The following is an 18,448-nucleotide window of genomic DNA, read 5'->3' as shown; positions in this document are numbered from 1 at the left end:
ATTTCCAGGTATTTATTACTTACATCAAGTATCCAAAGTAACTGTTTATGGATATTTCCTAAACATTTACGATTTTGTAATTTAATTATCAACACTTTTTTATAGGTGCCAGATATCCTGTGTTTTCATTACTGCACCNTATAGATAATATATACTTACATACACATACAATTCTAGATACGAACCAAAGATAGAACTAGATAGATTGATATCGTAATAATATGGTTTTGGTTTATACCTCACTAGTAACAAAATGTAAACACCTTAATTTGATAGATTTAAGAGCCATTTTACATTTTCGTGCGAATTTCTAAGATTTTGGAAGCATGAATTACTATCTTAAGCAACACCCAGAGATTATTTAATAACTGCGAAAGATAGGTCAATCCTTGGTGTTGTCCATTAATGAAACGGATTTACTAAAACTCTTTTGCTTAATTCACAATGCCCCATCTCCCACAACCATTTTACGGAAAAATTGCCGCAGACTCATTTTCAAAGTCCTGTATCTATTATTTATGCTCATATAATAAGCTTAAAAATATATAGTAATCATCGGACATATATTCTTGTAGTACATTAATGAAATAGATTCTTGAATTTCATTACCATTATTGAGTAAAATCTAAAAATAATTTGGCAAATTTGAAGATTTACGTCACATTTTGATCGTGGTTTTTGGTTTAAAAACACAGCAATAACTGCAATAAAAGTATCCCAAAATAAAGAATATTCATTGTAGAATTGATTTCTACAGTTATTGTTTAAATATTAGTAACCACTTTGTCAAAATATTGATGTGAATATCAGTATAAATTACAATACGCAAGCCGACATCGATTAGTATGGCGCGAGCGCCCGTCAAGGCAGGACCTGTGTCATTTTTCCCGCCGTGACGTTTACGTGCGTTCGTGTCGTGAAGCGGTGATTTGTACGGCGACCAAATGCATTTGATACTATGCCGAGAGGCTGTTTCGAGTCGGCCGGCCGAGCAGAAATTGAAATGATGAATTTTAATTTCTTTGACGGATCTGGGTGTAACTATGTATTGCACACCGTTGGTGCAGAGGATGTCCAACGAGTCCACAATTTCACTTACCTCGGGAGCATCGTTTCAGAGCCTGGAGGTGCCGAAGAGGACATCACTTCGCGCATTGCCAAGGCCAGAGCTACCTTCGCACAACTTTGAGCCGTATGGCAGTCACGGAAATTGACCCAAGCAAGATCAAAATATTCGGGTCCAACGTCTAACCAGTTCTGCTCTATGGGCGTGAAACGTGGAAGGTCACTAAGGTTATCTCGCACCAGCTGCAGATCTTCTTCAGCCGCTGTCTTCGCCGAATTCTCCAAAATCTTCAAACGACGAACTTTTGGAACGCTGCCACGAAATACCGACCTTTCAGCAGAATAAACGCTGCAAGTGGAACTGGATTGGCCACACTCTCCGAAGGGACCCCGATCACATCCCCAAGCAGGCTCTAGATTGGAACCCCCAGGGAAAATGCAAACGTGGTCGCGCCAAAAAAACATAACGGCGCACTGTTAAGACTTGGAGCGAGATCAAACACGAAGCTCAAGACCGAATGCGATGGAGGACTGTAAATTGTGGACACCTTCTGTCCCATATAGGAGACATATGACATTGAGTCACTAGTATTATATGTATAATGTATATGTATGTTTTTTACTCTTTTACGCAACAACTACTTAACAGATTTTGTTGAAACTTTACAATATTGTCGTTTACACATCAAAATAACAAATGGCTAGTTATAATGACATTTATTTTACCATAACTTAAAAAAAACCTTAGAAAATAAAATATTTTGTTTTATTTTTGATTACTCTGACTCCCAACATTGATTACCCCGACCATGAAAATTTTGATGTCGCATAACTTTTTATTCCTGCTTGCTACAGATGGGCCAATATAAAAAATATGCTCGTAATAATGTCTATTTTGAAATGTTTTACCTAAACTTACTCTAAATTCAAAAATAAAAAAGGTCGGGGTAATCAACAAAATAATCCAGATCCGGAGAATGACCGTTAATTGGCCGGGGTAAGCCGAGCTGCAATGCCGTAAAACCAGTCCACCACACTCTTTATAGCTAGTTTTATTTGAATAGGCAGGGTATTTCCTAGCTATTAAGCTGTGGGGAACGACTGTGATTGGATAATGGAGGTTTTAAGGAGAATTTTAATAGCTCTATAATCGTGGGTGAGATATCGTGTGTCATTAGATGGGTAAAGGCCTCTGTTTACAAACGTGCCAGCCCTGAAGGTGTTTAGGTCACCCCGCGCCGCTATGCTACGGCACCGTAGGTGTTTTGAGCGAGGCGTCTCGGGCCGGCAGTAGCGCATCGTACGCCGCCCGCGCGCCTCTACGCCGAGACTCGCTACGAGCTACGTCGTAGCAGTTACGGACGCATAACTTGCAAAAACAATTTTCCAGTTGTTTTTCGCCGAAAAATACTGTGTAAATGTGAACTGTTCTTTGTGAATAAGTTTATGTTATACAAACGTACCTATTTTGTGTTGTATATTACCGCTATCGTGCTAATTTTAAGTAAATACCGGGATCTAGAGTTAAAAATTGTGATAAATGCTACGTAAACTCCGTAAAGTGTTAGCGTTTCTTGTGTCCACACGAGTGTTTGTTTAGTGAGTATGTTTTCTTTAGATGTATTTGGCAGCATAAATCTTATGATTCAATTTTGTTTGGTTTTTGTTATTATTGAAAACTTTTTCAAAGTTATTTCTTATTTAATGGAATGGTAATAATTGGATAGTTTAATTTTATGATGCGATTTAACGTGTCACTCTAAAAATTATAAAAGTTGCATTTTAGCAATTATTAATTAAGGCGAAAGTTTTTGATTAGTAACATACTGATGATAGATTAACTTTCAGCCTATCTGCCGTTTTATTGGATTTAGGTAGTATTTTTGGGATATTCCGAGTTCGCTAAAATAATCAATATCTTCTAGTAATTTCTACGATTTAACTATGCTCGACTCTAACCTTTAGTCAACTGCAAGCTGTTGTACTGAGTACCATGATTTAGAATATTATGTCGAAGAGATTTTAGGTAGGTATCTAAAAACTATGTTTCTTACTACGTAGCTCGGTGTAATGTTTGTGCTATTAATTATACACTTAGAATTGTTACCTTTTAGGTAATAACAACATGATTTTAAAATGAAAAACATGTTTCACGTTAAAGGTAAAGGTATTATTTCGTTACAGCTTTTCAAGTTACAGAATAAGTATTGGGGATGTAAAAGGAAATCCACGTTTTACAAATAAACAGAAAATGCCGGGAAAAGTTTCCAGCAGTGTGGAATTTTCTGTATTCATTTTCACCTCAGGACAATGCTAGATTAAAATACATGGACAAAATCACTTCATTATTAAACGTACGTGCCTACTCCTGAAACTTTCTATACCATTGTGTGGATAACAAAGCTATAAGCTCTTTAACAATATTAATAAAGTTCGGAACTTCCAATGATGTTTGAATTTGTTGTGCCGCAGTTTGTTTCATAAGCATTGCTTTTGTTCAATTCTATTTCCGATACATAATTTTAAGGGATGGGAAAATTCTAACAAATTTGAGTACAATAACCAAACCGAGCCCCTTTTGTAAATCTTGATTGGCTGTGGCAAACAAAAATAGACGTCCTTACATATGTACATACATTTAGATTTAATCTCCCGATGTTACGTACGTTGCTGTTATTTTTACTTCGATCGTTTCATGTGAATAAATAATGAAGATAAAAAAGTTGAAATGTACGAGGGATATTGGTTTTGGCATTCGGTTAATTAATATTTAATAACGAGTGAGATAACGTGATTTTAAATACATAAAAGCTTAAACAGATAATGATGGATCTGCTAAATAATTTGAAGTGAATTGGTTACGAAGCCGAGTATTGTTCAAAAAGGCTGTATACGTAATTAAATTGATAATGTCGCTGTTGCGACAGGCAGGTATACGTCTTCGATAACGTGATATTACCCATAATATCCATCAAACAAAATGATAGATTGGTTGGAGATGCATGAGCTCCGAGCCCAAATCTAATAATGTTCGTATATTCACCGTATGTTAGGTTACCCTTGTCAGGAAAGAACGAAATACTCTATGCGCGATATCTTATATTATAAACTAGCTGACCCGGCGAACTTTGTTCCGCCTTAATAGCAATAAATAAGCAGACTTTTTTTTTTTAATTTCGAACGGGATAAAAAGTATCCTATGTCCTTCTACTGCCTCTAAACTACCTCCCTGACAATTTTCAGCTATATCGGTTCAGCCGTTCTTGAGTTATAAGTGGAGTAACTAACACGACTTTCTTTTATATATTACTAGCTGACCCGGCGAACTTTGTTCCGCCTTAATGGCAATAAATAAGCAGACTTTTTTTTTATTTCGAACGGGATAAAAAGTATCCTATGTCCTTCTCCTGGCTCTAAACTACCTCCCTGACAATTTTCAGCTAAATCGGTTCATCCGTTCTTGAGTTATAAGTGGAGTAACTAACACGACTTTCTTTTATATATAGATATAGATATAGATGCGAAAGTAACTGTTTGTTTGTCAGTTTTCACGCCGAAGCCGTTACGCCGTGCTGATGAGTTTTGGCAGAGAGATAGATTGGAGTTTGGAGAAGGATAGGAAGGCTACTTTTTGTCGTAAAAAGTTGAAGGGATGAGGAGGGGGATAAAATTGAGAAGGGATTTTTATATACATAATGTTTTGGTAGGAAGTACATAAAGGGTATTTTTGCGTTTTTGGAAAATAAAGGGGTGTATGATGGTGACTGGTTTAATATGTAGAGGTATTATTAGATTGAAATCGTAAAAATTGCTGGAAATATAGATCTAATATTGAGATAGCTTTGAAAAATAAAGTCTATTCGAAATAGTTCATCAGACAGACAAAATTACTCACTACAGCTGACTACAGCTATATATTTTTTTAAATTCTAGATTATTTTAGGTATAGAAAAATAGCGCGTTCTATAAGATCTTAAAATATATTTTGTCCCTTTATTTAAATACATGGCTAATAAGTTTTTCTCGAAGTTTTGCTCACCTATCCCTTACAAACTTTATATTTTGTTATCCCTACTTTATTACTGTGCAGCTGTGAAGGCTTAGCAGTTTCAGCACGTTTTGGAAGAAGTTTTATGAATTGCTTTGTATCCTTTTCAGCGATGACACCTATAGTCTCTGGCGAATTTCTTTGGCTCAAAAGGTGACTCATGCTCCAGCACTTCGCAGCAAACAGAATGGGACGGTGTTTTATGTTCGCTTGAAATAACAATAACGCATCAAAAGGTTATGGAAACTTTGTTATTTCTTGCACATCGGCACGTAAACAGTTTCTCGTAACAACATCAGTCTTGCTACTATAGCTTTTGTTTGTCCTCGCGAGTCTATGTTATCACGTTACGATGGAACAAGTGTCGGTAAAGTAAACAGAATTAGTATTTGAACAATATTAAGACGTTGATTTGTTTGTATGTCAATATACTTAGTTTTTATTAATACAAGCTTATAAGAAACTGTCACGTGTATGTAAAATTACTGGATTAAATTAAATTGGCAAAGCAGGATGGCATCTATAAATCTAACAGCCACTCGTCAAATAATGGGCTCCGAGTTTTTAAAGAGAATGAAAGGAAAAGATTAAGTATTCATAGTTTGTATAAATATAAGCAAACACACAAAAAGGGTATTTCGCCTTGCGAAAAGACCTAACAAGACACATTATTTTTGGAAATGGCCGGATTAAAGTTTTGAATTTCACGCAAACGATGTCGTGGGAAACCGCTAGTTATACCAGTAGGTACATCTCTACATCTCATTATCTTCCAGCACTTTGCTCGACATTCCTTGACTATACCTACATCTAATATTACAGTTTACTCACAGTATATCGTTTGTGCAGGTATCTACGCGGCGTGTATTTATGGAATTCCTATCTACCAGTCATATTTATACTATAATACCTATCTGCTTAAAGATTCAGATGTTGTGTAGGCACAGGTCGCTGGCTGTGACACCGTGATGAAGGTTTAACGGTGGCCTGTAAATCGAGATGGAAAAAGTTTTAAAAATATATTCTAAATGTAGGAATCTACTTTACCCATTTCTGTTTACTATCTGGGTTTCATTTCAAAGTGGACCAACATAATATAGAAATAACCTTTTGTGAAAAGTGTAAGTCTTGTGTTCGTTTATTTATATTGTACAAGTCACAATACATTTTGATCTTTAAAAGCTCGTGTAAATAGTATTAAGCCGGACTTATTAACAATGCGGACAAATTAGATAACGAATGTACTTAAACACTTGAGTGCCCCTCGCCAGACGCAGGAATATTGAATTTAATACAATATTGTGGAAAGCTTTCTGTTCTTCAAAGCGTTGAGACCACTTTTATTTTTAAACTGTTTGAGCCGAAATGGAGCCATAATGTAATTACAGGCGTAACTCAATTACTGTGTAGAATTAAGGTTGAGATGCCGGAGAAGAAACATTAGGTACCACTCTAAAGCGGCTTTGGATGGTACTTGGGGTAAGGCAATGTTTGAAAACAAAATATACACAATTCACATGAACCGCATTGAAGTAAATTGCTTCGACGTTTACTATGCAGACTTCCAGGGAGTGAAACTCCTTCCTGATATTTGTTTTCTTGTAATCCGGTAAATAGTTATTCAATGGGTAGGTGTGCTCTATCTTAATTATCTTCGACCATGAGGTTTATATAGAGCAGACATTGTGCGTTTCTAAAGGGATTCCAAAGGGACAATCATAGTGTAAACTCACTAACAGCTTTTAGTATTTGTTCCCAGTTTGTTTAGGGCATTGCAAGTTTGAATTAAACTCATCAGGTCGTTAAGTCTTCTCTGCATGAGCACGACTCTTTCTATCTTATCTATAGCAAATGAATCTATTTAATTTTCTTATAATAATCCGAAGGTCTTTGTCCAGCAGTAGACTTTCGGCTAAAACGAACGAACGAATCCAAAATCATAGAAACTAATTCAATTTGCTACAATAATTAAAAAATTAACACGAATAAACAAAGCTCTTAACGAATAGTATTACCTACTTTAGGGAATACTTAATATCATTTACCTACCTCTAAGCATTTCTGTAAAATCGTACTTGACATCGTCTTTTAAATCTCAGCTTCGTTTCTCAGTATTTCATCTTAAAGTTAATGTCTTTAGAAAACTAGTCTATCTACACACCTGCTATTGTCAACGAGGTAGAACGCGAGAAAAGAATAAAACTGAAATAAAAATGGTGACGTTGTTTACGTTAACGCGTTTCAAAAATTACGGCTGTTGCCCACACATCGAGTGAACTTTGCTTTTGTGACCCATTAAGGGCGGTGAAAAGTTTCCAAATTGCAATCTGACGTTCACCGAAGCGAGATTTTTATGCCGAATTAAACAATGGGATGCTAAGTGCTACGGAATTTAACATTTTATTACAGTGTGTAAACTTCCCATTCGTAAGTACTCCTAACAAACCAGTTACACTCAAATGTTAACAATGCATGACTTCCACGCTTTACTACTAAAGGTTCTATGATTCTACTTGCTTCTTTATCGTAATAGGTAGGTAATACTTATTCATATTTAGGATGTTGAAGTGTTGAAGGTTGTATGCTCGTCAATAAAGAGTTTTCTCTTTACAAATATTTACGTATTTTCTTCGCATTCATAAATACCTACCTACAACATATTAAAATGCCAGAAATGAATTTGATACAATAACTGTTTTTTGAATTGCAGCTGCCGCGGTCGTTTCAGCTACAGAATCGTTGTAATATGATATACCTACAGTGAATGGTGCGATATTTCCAATACGTTCTTTCATAAATGTTACAAATTAATATTTTAATTAAAGCTTACTTCATTTAATATTTTAAACCTTTGCTGAAAAGGAAGATTTTGCTCATTACTGAAATGCCAATTTAATTTTATAGGTATGAGTCCAAGTAATCGGTCTTTGTTTGATGTCTGAAATGTTCAAAACATTTTCATTCCATCTAAGAGCCATGAAAGTTGATATTACCTATCTTAATGATAGTAATTATCAAGATCTCATCCACGTGACGTTATCATTGTATCAACAAATGTAAAAGGCTATCGCAATTCGACGTGTATTATTAAAATGTGTCTATTGTAATGGTCGAATAGATAAACGTTTTTGATATCTAAAGATCTCTTCTAGACCATTTCCAAATACCCACGCATTTAATGAAATGCTCACTGAGTCGGCAATATTAAAGATGGACCTTATTGACAGATTTTGTAAAAATATCCTCAGAAGTGAGATGCTGTAAAAATGAGAAAGCTTCATCTAGGTACACTTTTTATTGATTTTCCAGCCGATGCAACTTGGTCCACTTGAAAAGTTCTGACCCATAAAGCATGTTGTGTCATAAGTGTCCTTGAACTCTTATGGTCGCAGACACGAGTCAGACCTTCCGGCGCGGCGGATGCTTTTTATGCCAATTTTGGCATTCTTGTAAGGCTGCCAGCCAGACTCACGTTTGCATTGTTTTAGGCACCGAGTCGTAAAGATTATTGGATGATATTTTATCCTTATAGCAGCTAGAATAAACAAATCACTCTATGAATGCGTCCGATGTTGGTATTTTTACGGTGTTGTCTAAAAAAGTAACTTCGCCCGCATGATTTTTATTACTCTTCGCCATCTTAGATCTAAAGCAGTTTCATTGTTATGAAAGTATTAAAATGTTTATGGAATTGAATTCAGGGAATTATCAAGTTTAATGGGACTTTTGTGATTTTTAGTATCAATCGACCGTTCTAAAATGCGGTCATATTATAGAGAAACGTTACAGACTAGATTTTTGTTATTTACATCTGCATTAGAGTATTGATGAAGATACCCACATTCATACTTAAACATAATAATATTGAAGGCAGTTGTATGAAATTAAGCGGAAGTACCCGCCAAGCGTATGATTTAAGCCAGAAGACCGCGTATTTGCCTACATTAAAGTTAGACAGTAGGCCGTCCACAAATTTTACTGTTGTCGGCTCTCAAGGTTGTTTACATTTCCAACAGCACACCAAGCTAAACACCATGGGATCTTATGCCGTTGTTATAGGGGCGATTTTGCAACAAATTTGTGAAATATGATGTGCTTTCGTCCGTACTTTGTAGGTAGGTACCTATATATGTGGCTGTATCCCGAGTTACCCTAAAGTCTTCGAACCGAGTTGCTTTTCAGATTGCTAATGGAGTAAACAGTTGTGCGAATTGTTGAAATGGGACAAAAAATAAATTAATATAAAACATTCTTCAACGCCGTAGAGGTATAGAAAAGAAATACTCAGTGGGCCAAATAATGAGGATTGATGTTTATATCCATTTATCTCTATGAAAGTACTCGTAGGTACGCTACAGTCACAAATTTCAAAGTGCTTAAGTACGTTGGATCTCATTCTATTCCTTAGGGTGTTTTCCAGTCAGGTTTTATCATGACACGGATCGATCGAAGTCAATCGAGCCAATTTAAAAGTTGCCGATTATTCGAACACAAATGCGAGACGATCATGCCGAATCGATTTGACCTGGATTCTTCAGAATCGTTTTTATACATTTCCCAGAAAATATATCACGTAGAAGTTTGCTTAATTAAAATATCTGTTGATTTTACTAAATTGCCTCTCGTAAAAGGTAAATAATTAGTTGACATTTCATTAATTGAAACGGTATTATATTACACCTAATAAATAACATTTAACTGGTAATAAAATGCCAATAAATGTAATGGTTTTAGTGTAATAAATAAGACTTATAAGGATGCTTAGGATATTGTTTTACAAAATAATTAAATATCAACTTACATTTTCATGAAGACTGGGTAGTAAGTACCTAGGTATTTTGGGGCTGTAGAAAATGATACCTTATCAAGCATTAAAACCGTATTATCTTAATCTTGGTATTTTTTGTGAGTTGTAAGGATCATCTAGTGTTCAGTTAAAGTTAAACTAGATATTTAATTTCAAAGGTTATCTAAATTAGATGCTAAACGTAATTTCCAGACTGTAATTTTAAAGAAGTCGTTGAATGTTAAAGTATGGAACATAATAAAAATAATATTATTATGTTCCATATTATTCATAGATATGATCAGTACATAAATGAAAAATACTATTTATTAGGTCAGCATACGATACCCAGGGGACACTACTGTCATGCACGTGAAAGTAATCAAGTATATTAAAACATATTATAGGTCATCATCATCATCATCATCATTTCAGCCATAGGACGTCCACTGCTGAACATAGGTCTCCCCCAATGCTTTCCATGTTGATCGATTGGTAGCGGCCTGCGTCCAGCGCTTCCCTGCTACCTTTAGGTACGATGTCGTCGGCGTCTTTACATTAATGGCGAGTACATCACTCACCTTCGGTTTGCCGACGATATTGTGGTCATGGCAGAATCGTTGGAAGATCTTGGCACAATGCTCGAAGACCTTAATCGAGTTTCCCAACAGGTCTGAGGATGAACATGGACAAAACGAAGCTTATGTCGAATGTCCATGTTACGCCCTACCCAGTTTCAGTTTTGAGCTCAATTCTCGAGATTGTCGACAAGTATGTCTACCTCGGACAAACGATTCAGCTAGGTAGGTCCAATTTCGAGAAGGAGGTCAATCGTCGAGTCCAAGTCGGCTGGGCAGCGTTGGGGAAACTACGCAACATCTTTTCGTCCAAATTACCTCAATGCCTGAAGACTAGAGTGTATAACCAATGTGTGTTACCAGTGATAACTTATGGCTCGGAAACGTGGCCTCTCACTATAGGCCTTATACAGAAGCTCAAAGTTGCACAGCGTGCTATGGAGAGGGCTATGCTTGGTGTTTCTTTGCGAGATCGAATCAGAAATGAGGAGATCCGTAAATGAACCAAAGTCGCTGACATAGCCCGACGGATTAGCAAGCTGAAGTGGCAATGGGCAGGGCACATAGTACGCAGAACTGACGGCTGATGGGGCAGAAAGGTTCTGGAATGGAGGCCGCGTACCGGAAAACGCAGCGTGGGACGTCCACCTACAAGTTGGACCGACGACATCGTATATTATACGTAATTATTTTTATGTCCAAATGGCTAGGTACAGACGACACGGCGCTTTACGCTAGAACATTTGGTATTTATGTATCGTAATTATAGTAGATGGAACACGTAGCGTGGGCAGGCCTCCTATTAGGTTATTAGGTGGACCGACGATCTGGTGAAGGTCGCGGGAAGAGCCTGTATGCGGGCAGCGCAGGACCGTAGGTAATTGTGGAAAACCTTGGGGGAGGCCTTTGTCCAGCTGTGGACGTCATTTGGCTGAAACGAACGAATAGGTGTGAATTTGTAACAAAAAAACATAAATGGATAGTCTGATGTGATATCGTACGTAGAGTCGGTATAATAATGCTGTAATAAACATGTGCTGATAGTGACTTGTGCTCTGTGGTTTCTAGCATAAAAATATGGGTTGACTTGTAAAGACTGAAAATAATGTTACAGCTACCCTTTTCAGTAACACCCACCCTTTCCGTAGAATGAAATAAACATGTTAATATTCAGATTATAAATAATTTTCATAATATTTCATGTAATTTAGGTAATGAAACTTGCAGGTCTGTATCAGTACTCTAGCTAATTTAAGAGATGAAACTGAAGGGAGATACATTTCACATTTGATATAGGTTTGATGTTATTGTGAGAGAGCTACAAGGTAATTCTAGGAATTGTAAATTCAACGAACTTGTGCGCTGCGAGGAATACAACTTTGATTAGCAACTTAAATTTTAGGGTTCCGTCCGTAGTAGTATATGAAATTCGCTAATATTGTCAAGTCCGTAATTGAGCCGTTTCAAATATGTATGTAGTTAGTTTTGTGTGATTTTCAGTAAAGAGTCTCTATGTATCTTTATGTGCGTGCTTCTTACAGTCAGTTTATCTAAGATAAACTTTTGGCAGGAAAAAGCTGATATTTGATGTATTAATTGAGTATTTTTATGTCATTGAGATGTTTGAACATAATACCAATAACTTGAATCTAAGTGTAATAAATAATACATATTTTTTTAAAACTTTTCTACGGGACACGGAACTCTACATTGCTCGTGCCCGATACGGACATGGCCGGTTTTTTCACGGGGATTTTATTTTGTCTAGTACAATTTTGGGGGTGAAATCTTGGGGTATTTTATTAGCTGTTTTTTCAACTTTTTGAGTGGAGACTTCGTGAATAGAGAACATCTGCCGAGCTTATAAAATAAGAATTAGTTAGGCATTTTCTTATAAGATACAATATTAATTGGTGCCTAATTCTGTACAGGCAAAATCCAAGCTTTGTTTACACGCTATTGTTTTTGAGTAAGCTAATAAATTCGGCACATTTTGTTCCGAAGACAATGCGGGTAAATGAGGGTAATAAAACTTATCCTTACTATTATCGAAAATGTGAACGTGTGTCTATTACTGCATCTTATAGTACTTATTATTATTCTGTGCTTTACGCCAAAACAGAGTGGCATATCGATGTAATTTGTTGTATTGATATAATTTGTGGCCCGACGGATTTGCAAGCTGAAGTGGCAATGGGCAAGGCACATAGTACGCAGAACTGACGGCCGATGGGGTAGCAAGGTTCTGGATTGGAGGTCACGTACTGGAAAACGCAGCGTGGGACGTCCACCCACAAGGTGAAGCGATGACCTGATAAAGGTAGCAGGAAGGCGCTGGATGCAGGCCGCTACCAACCAGGCGATGTGGAAGTCATTGGGGGAGGCCTATGTTCAGCAGTGGACGTCCTGTGGCTGAAATGATTATGATGATGATATAATTTGAGGGCTGAAGAGTAACTTGGACCACCTTTACCACGACCAAATATCTTAAGGAATAATCGAAAATAACATGAGCATATCCCCGGGCGGATAGCTAGTCCTTTTATAAATGCGGCATATAAATAACGTAACCCTGCTACACGGGCCCAGAATATAATGAAACGGAAGAAAGAGATACCTAGTGAAAAATAATGCAGCTGTTAGCGGCCGACATAAATCAGGACTTACAAGGCACTGCCCGCACATGCCACATATTAAATTAATTTCGCACGAACAACTATGTCATAGCAAATTTTACCTTACCTAAAATCACCACAGCACCTTTTTCCAGCGACATCAACTTATCAAAATTAAATCGCTCAACTCTGAAAGGTCTCATACCTACTGCACGTACATTACAAACTTTCTTGTTGTCAAAGTATTTATTACAGGGCTATTAATTAAATACTTAATGAACCAATAACGGCCCTTTATCATTTTCGACGTAATTTACCCTGACTCAGCGAAGCTACGTGTTCAAAGTATGTACCTATTTGATTTAAAACGTTTGGCAGAAATGTGGGGCAAAATATTGAATGAAAATCGGCTTATTTCCATTTCACGTAAAACCTACTTTCATATGAATCGATTACATCGTTTACGAAACGAAGGTTTCGTAAGGTAGAAAAGCCACCATTATGAGTGGAGCCAGCAACCCTTAAGTGCGTGTATTCCTAATGAGCAAAAATATTAGTCACCGTTACTCCATAAGTTAACGGGGAAAAGTCTAAAAGTAGTCATTTTTCAAAATAAGCTGACGCGTCTACTTAATACTGTCTCGCCATTCGAACGATTTCATTAAACAGGGTAGCAGAAACTGGCAGGTTTTTACGTGCAATTTGCTTCATGCAAATAAGGTTATTTTTAGGAACTGCCCCCTAGTGACATATTTTTTCGGGTTATGTGATTTTGCCAGCAGACAGGGCTAACAACATCGGAACCAAACTCGTTTTAACAAGGTTGGAACATACTGCAGACTGTACTTTTGCCAGATATTGTTTTGTTCTCTTCACATGGACCGGTCCATATATTTTCACCACTTATCAGACGCGAACACTCGAGAATAATATATGAACATCGCTTAGGTATCTAGACATACAGAACTTTGTTGTACCTACAAAATTTCGGAAACTGGGTCGGCGTATTGTAGCGGGTATGTATTTATTTACCAATCGTATAATTTTTCGATGGGACAATGTTTTTGTAGTACATAACAATTAACAAGAATGTCCTTGCCATGTTAAATTATTGTTAAAGTCAACACAAAGCTATCATAAAACTAGTTTAATGTGAGGCGATCATTCCTTAATTTGCCTAATGTGGAAATTACTCAATTACAAGGGTGTTATTTGGGGAGTTACCTACAAATGTTTATCATGAATTAATGTTCTTATATTAATTAAATTTGAGTAGCATGCTTTCAGACTAATATGTAATTTTCGGGGACGACTTTTTTTAGGACATAATTCATTGTCAATAATTTCACTACTCGTAAATGATTATTACTAAAAATGAATACTGAGAAATGATTGGGATATTTTGGAACAAATTAATTGGTAGTTTAGGACATCTCAAGGGGCATCGAACCTGCAACTGCAGTTGAGCGTCGTAGTCTGGTGCGTAAAGGTTTAAGCCAACTTAAACGAATCCGATAGGAAAAGCTTAAACACGATAATTAGAAAAATGAATCATTTATAAAGATTACTCTAGAAAATCAATCAGATATACTTACGTATTTATAAACAAAAAACCTTTGGCTCTTAAACAAAATAATGCACCACTAGAATAAGCATAGAACTAATAATTACGTTCAGAAACATAAATGAGGTGAAAATGATGAGTAATCAAGCATTTTCGTTTTATTTAACAGCCTGTTTGAAGGCTCTCTGAAAAAGATTTAGATATCGATAAAATTCGAAGATGATTAAAGTGTCACGGTTTCTCGAAAATAATTTTGATATTGCTTTCAAATTATTCTCTTCTAACTTTGTGCATACTAATGATACTTATTTAACTTGTACAAATTAATGTACAGAGTCAGGATAAGGGCAAACTGGAGTCGACTCTATCAAACAGCTGGCATGAGCGTAGCTTATTTGACAGTCATTAATTTTATTATTTATCGTGTGTGTGCGTGTGTTGAAAGCCGTGAAATTATACGGAAAATAAGGCCATAGTAACGCTGTCATATCAGAGGCTTTTATCAAGATATCTTTACTCCAAGTCAAACAAATTACTATACCAAAATGTAAACACTCTAATTTCATGGATTTTAACGGCACGTGTTGAAAGTAGTACAGAACGAGGTGAGGACAGTTACTTGAAACAAATATGAAGGGGAAGGCGGTGTCGACACTAAAGAAATAAATTATAATAAAAGGCATACAATTTAAACCAAAATAATACATACAAATAATACACAAAATATATTAATATATATATATATACATATATAAATTACTAGCTGTGCCCGCGACTTCGTCCGCGTGGAATAATGACTTTGGGTAGGCACTTTTATTAATTTAGTCTAATTATTTTACAAATAGCTTTTGCCCGCGACTTCGTCCGTGGAGAAGTCGAAAACGAATCGTCGAATCTAAATGTTTGAATACTTTTAAAATATAAAAATCAGGTTAAATAAACATGAAAATATTTTTTTCTTATATTTTATGAATATGCAGCTCGGCCTTTGATCCGGTGAACGAAATCGAAAACTACACCTACCGCAGTATTATTGGTAAACTTTTTTTTGTGTGATGCTCATTGCTCATAGTGATTTTCGATACAGAGCCCCGTACATACGTTATACATAAATTATGGAAAGAAAACACCCAGACCAATACAAACAAATATGTATGCAATTTTAGTATGATATTTTTATTTATTAATTAACAAAAAGACTGAACAAAATTGATGCGTGTACTGATTAATGTAATTAACCACATGCAAAGCTTACTGAATTGCAACAACTATAATTTATTATCCAAGCTCTAAATAATCGCTACTACGAGTAACTGATCATAAAATGTTTTTCCAATCGCTCAAGCTCCCGAGGATCTACCGATAGATCGGGTGACGTAATCTTGAAATTCTTTTAGCCGGCGCAGAACTTCCGGAAGGTCGGGTGACGCCACGCGTCTTTGAACCGTATTTACTTTGGCAGTTATATTCTATATTTATTCGATTGTAAAATATATTCCCAAAAATTTTGAAAGTTGTTTTAATTTGTATCACTTGGATATGATTTGTATTACAAAGTGCTGTGAGTGTGACGCTTAAACGGAAGGAAGTCAACCTAACCTAACCAACTGCGTATTTCTAAACTGCGTATTTCTATACTGTGTAGCCGCACGTAGCCGCGAGAGCTCTTCGGCGAAGTATTGCGCGTGCAGATTTTGACAGCGCGAAATACCTACTTTAGCAGAAATACCAAGTCTTAACGGTTACAAATTGAACGTTGTACAGAAGCGTTACAAAAATGATTTAGAATTTATATTCTGCGTCAGACTGACAGCGCAATATGATTTTAGTCTGGCATAGACCAGACTATTGTTTGCTCGGAGAGTGAAGCGTAGCACGTTGTCAATCATGCGGCTCCCTTTCCGTTTTCGAACGTAGGCTCATTTCAAGGAATATTGTCTATGGGCATATCTACTAGACTGCCTAGACACATTAGCGAGTTTGGTTCAGTTGATACCTACAACATCGTAAATTAGGTTCGTCTAACTACATTTTGAATTAGTTACATACATCGTATATTCAATTGTTTTAGAAATATGTGGATTCGAGATTCAAACTATGAAGCTATGCCTATTTGCACTAAAAATAACTTCTGAGCCAATTGCAGATCAAAACTTAAGTAAAGACGTGCGCAGATCGCCATTGTATAAAAAATCGCCAGCGGCAAACTTAAAGCGAACGGATAGTACGTGAACTAAGCTATAGTTTCTTAGCCTAGCACTTGAGCAATACAATTGACACAAAAATTAGACATAGACGCGGATATACAAATATACAGGCTTTAGCATGATCGTGATGATACATCGTTTAGTACGTACCTAATTTTGTAATACAACAAAACTCTGAGAACGACGCTCCGTGCGTCCACAACCCTTTCTTGTTTAGTATGTTTGTCAGTCTGTGGGTTAGGACCGAAAAATGTCACCAAGGGTTCCTGAATAATACATTCAGCGAGCGTGCCTTGAGATTCATGATTTGACAAAATAAAGACAAATTGGATTGCAGATCTCTTTTGTTATTCCTCTCAAAAAATAACACCAACCGCCTTTTCCAACAGATTATTCAATTTCGTAACGGCCAAAGAGTTAAAATTGAGTTCGTAATTTTTCGGATGAACTTTTTTTATTCATTTAGAATAAAATATTTCTAAGAATACCTAGGTAGGTACTTGCAAAAAGTTTAGGACTTGACTAAAGGGCAAAGTCTAGACTATGAAGTTAATAGAGTGATGAAATCAGTGGGCAGCTAATTAAGTTATAATAACTCTTTATAATTCATAATTCTGAAAATCGGGTGATCCCAAAAACCGATATTGACTCTACATTTCAGGCATTGTTCTTGGGGAAGCAAACGTAAGAAACAATGTTTAGTTGTACAACTGGGTCTTGTGGTCTCCACAGTTGCCAAACAGTGTTGTTTGACGGTTTGCGGTCTACCTTTCTAAAAGCCTAAAAGCATTGTAATGTTGCACGACGCGTACGTGTTTAGAACTTTTGTTCTCATGTTGGTAAAACAAAATGTTGGGAATGTTGGGATTGAATTGCGCGTTATCTTAAAAATACACAGCTATTTATATTCCAGTAACTTCAAACAACTTTTATAAATAAGTAAACAAGGTTCAATTATAGTTGGAACATTGACGTATATCGACTAAAGTATTAAGGTAACGTTAAACTTAAGTCGTAGAAGTAAATGCTAAAAATATTCCAATCTGTTATCACGCTTGATTAGAATTTACCCTAGATGGTTCTTCAACACGGCACCCTACTTTTTATTCGCACTACGATGCACACGCGAAGATTTTCTATACGTTTTCTCGAAACCCAATCAGATGAGCAGCTGTAGATGTGTTACGTAGCGATTTGCTATTAGAAGAGTAATGCTAATTTGTATACAGGGTGTTAGGTAAATGGGTATATGAGCCGACACTAGCCCATATTAACATAGGCATATAAATGGTATGGCGTAGTCAGAAATTTGATATCGTCATTTTATTTTTTTAAATTTTCATACAAAATATTTTTTATAAAATTCGATTTGTATGAAAATTTAAATAATAAAAATGAAGATATCAATTTTCTGACTTCACCATACCATTTATATGCCTATGTTAATATGGGCTAGTGTCGGCTCATATACCCATTTACCTAACACGCTGTATAGACGTAAGAGACGTAAATTAGATTTTCTCGCATGCCCATGTTACAATGATGCCCACATGCTACGATACAACCAAGTTAGTAGCTGAGTCAT

General features: G+C 36.2%; 1 protein-coding gene across 1 annotated transcript in view; it reads left to right on the top strand.

The window, feature by feature from the left end:
- The first annotated feature begins 2,377 nt into the window (after nucleotides 1-2,377).
- Nucleotides 2,378-18,448, top strand: part of LOC114353757 (uncharacterized) — a 61,063-nt gene continuing 44,992 nt past the window's right edge. The window contains exon 1 of the mRNA XM_028305862.1: nucleotides 2,378-2,664. The gene's annotated coding sequence lies outside the window, so the exon portion shown is untranslated. The remainder of the gene's footprint in view (nucleotides 2,665-18,448) is intronic.

The sequence above is a fragment of the Ostrinia furnacalis genome, unplaced genomic scaffold, assembly GCF_004193835.3.
Source record: "Ostrinia furnacalis isolate ACB-3 unplaced genomic scaffold, ASM419383v2 OfSCF0183, whole genome shotgun sequence".
NCBI classification, from domain to species: domain Eukaryota; kingdom Metazoa; phylum Arthropoda; class Insecta; order Lepidoptera; family Crambidae; genus Ostrinia; species Ostrinia furnacalis.
Note: the sequence above shows the minus strand (reverse complement) of the source record. Positions and strands in the feature narration are given on the sequence as shown.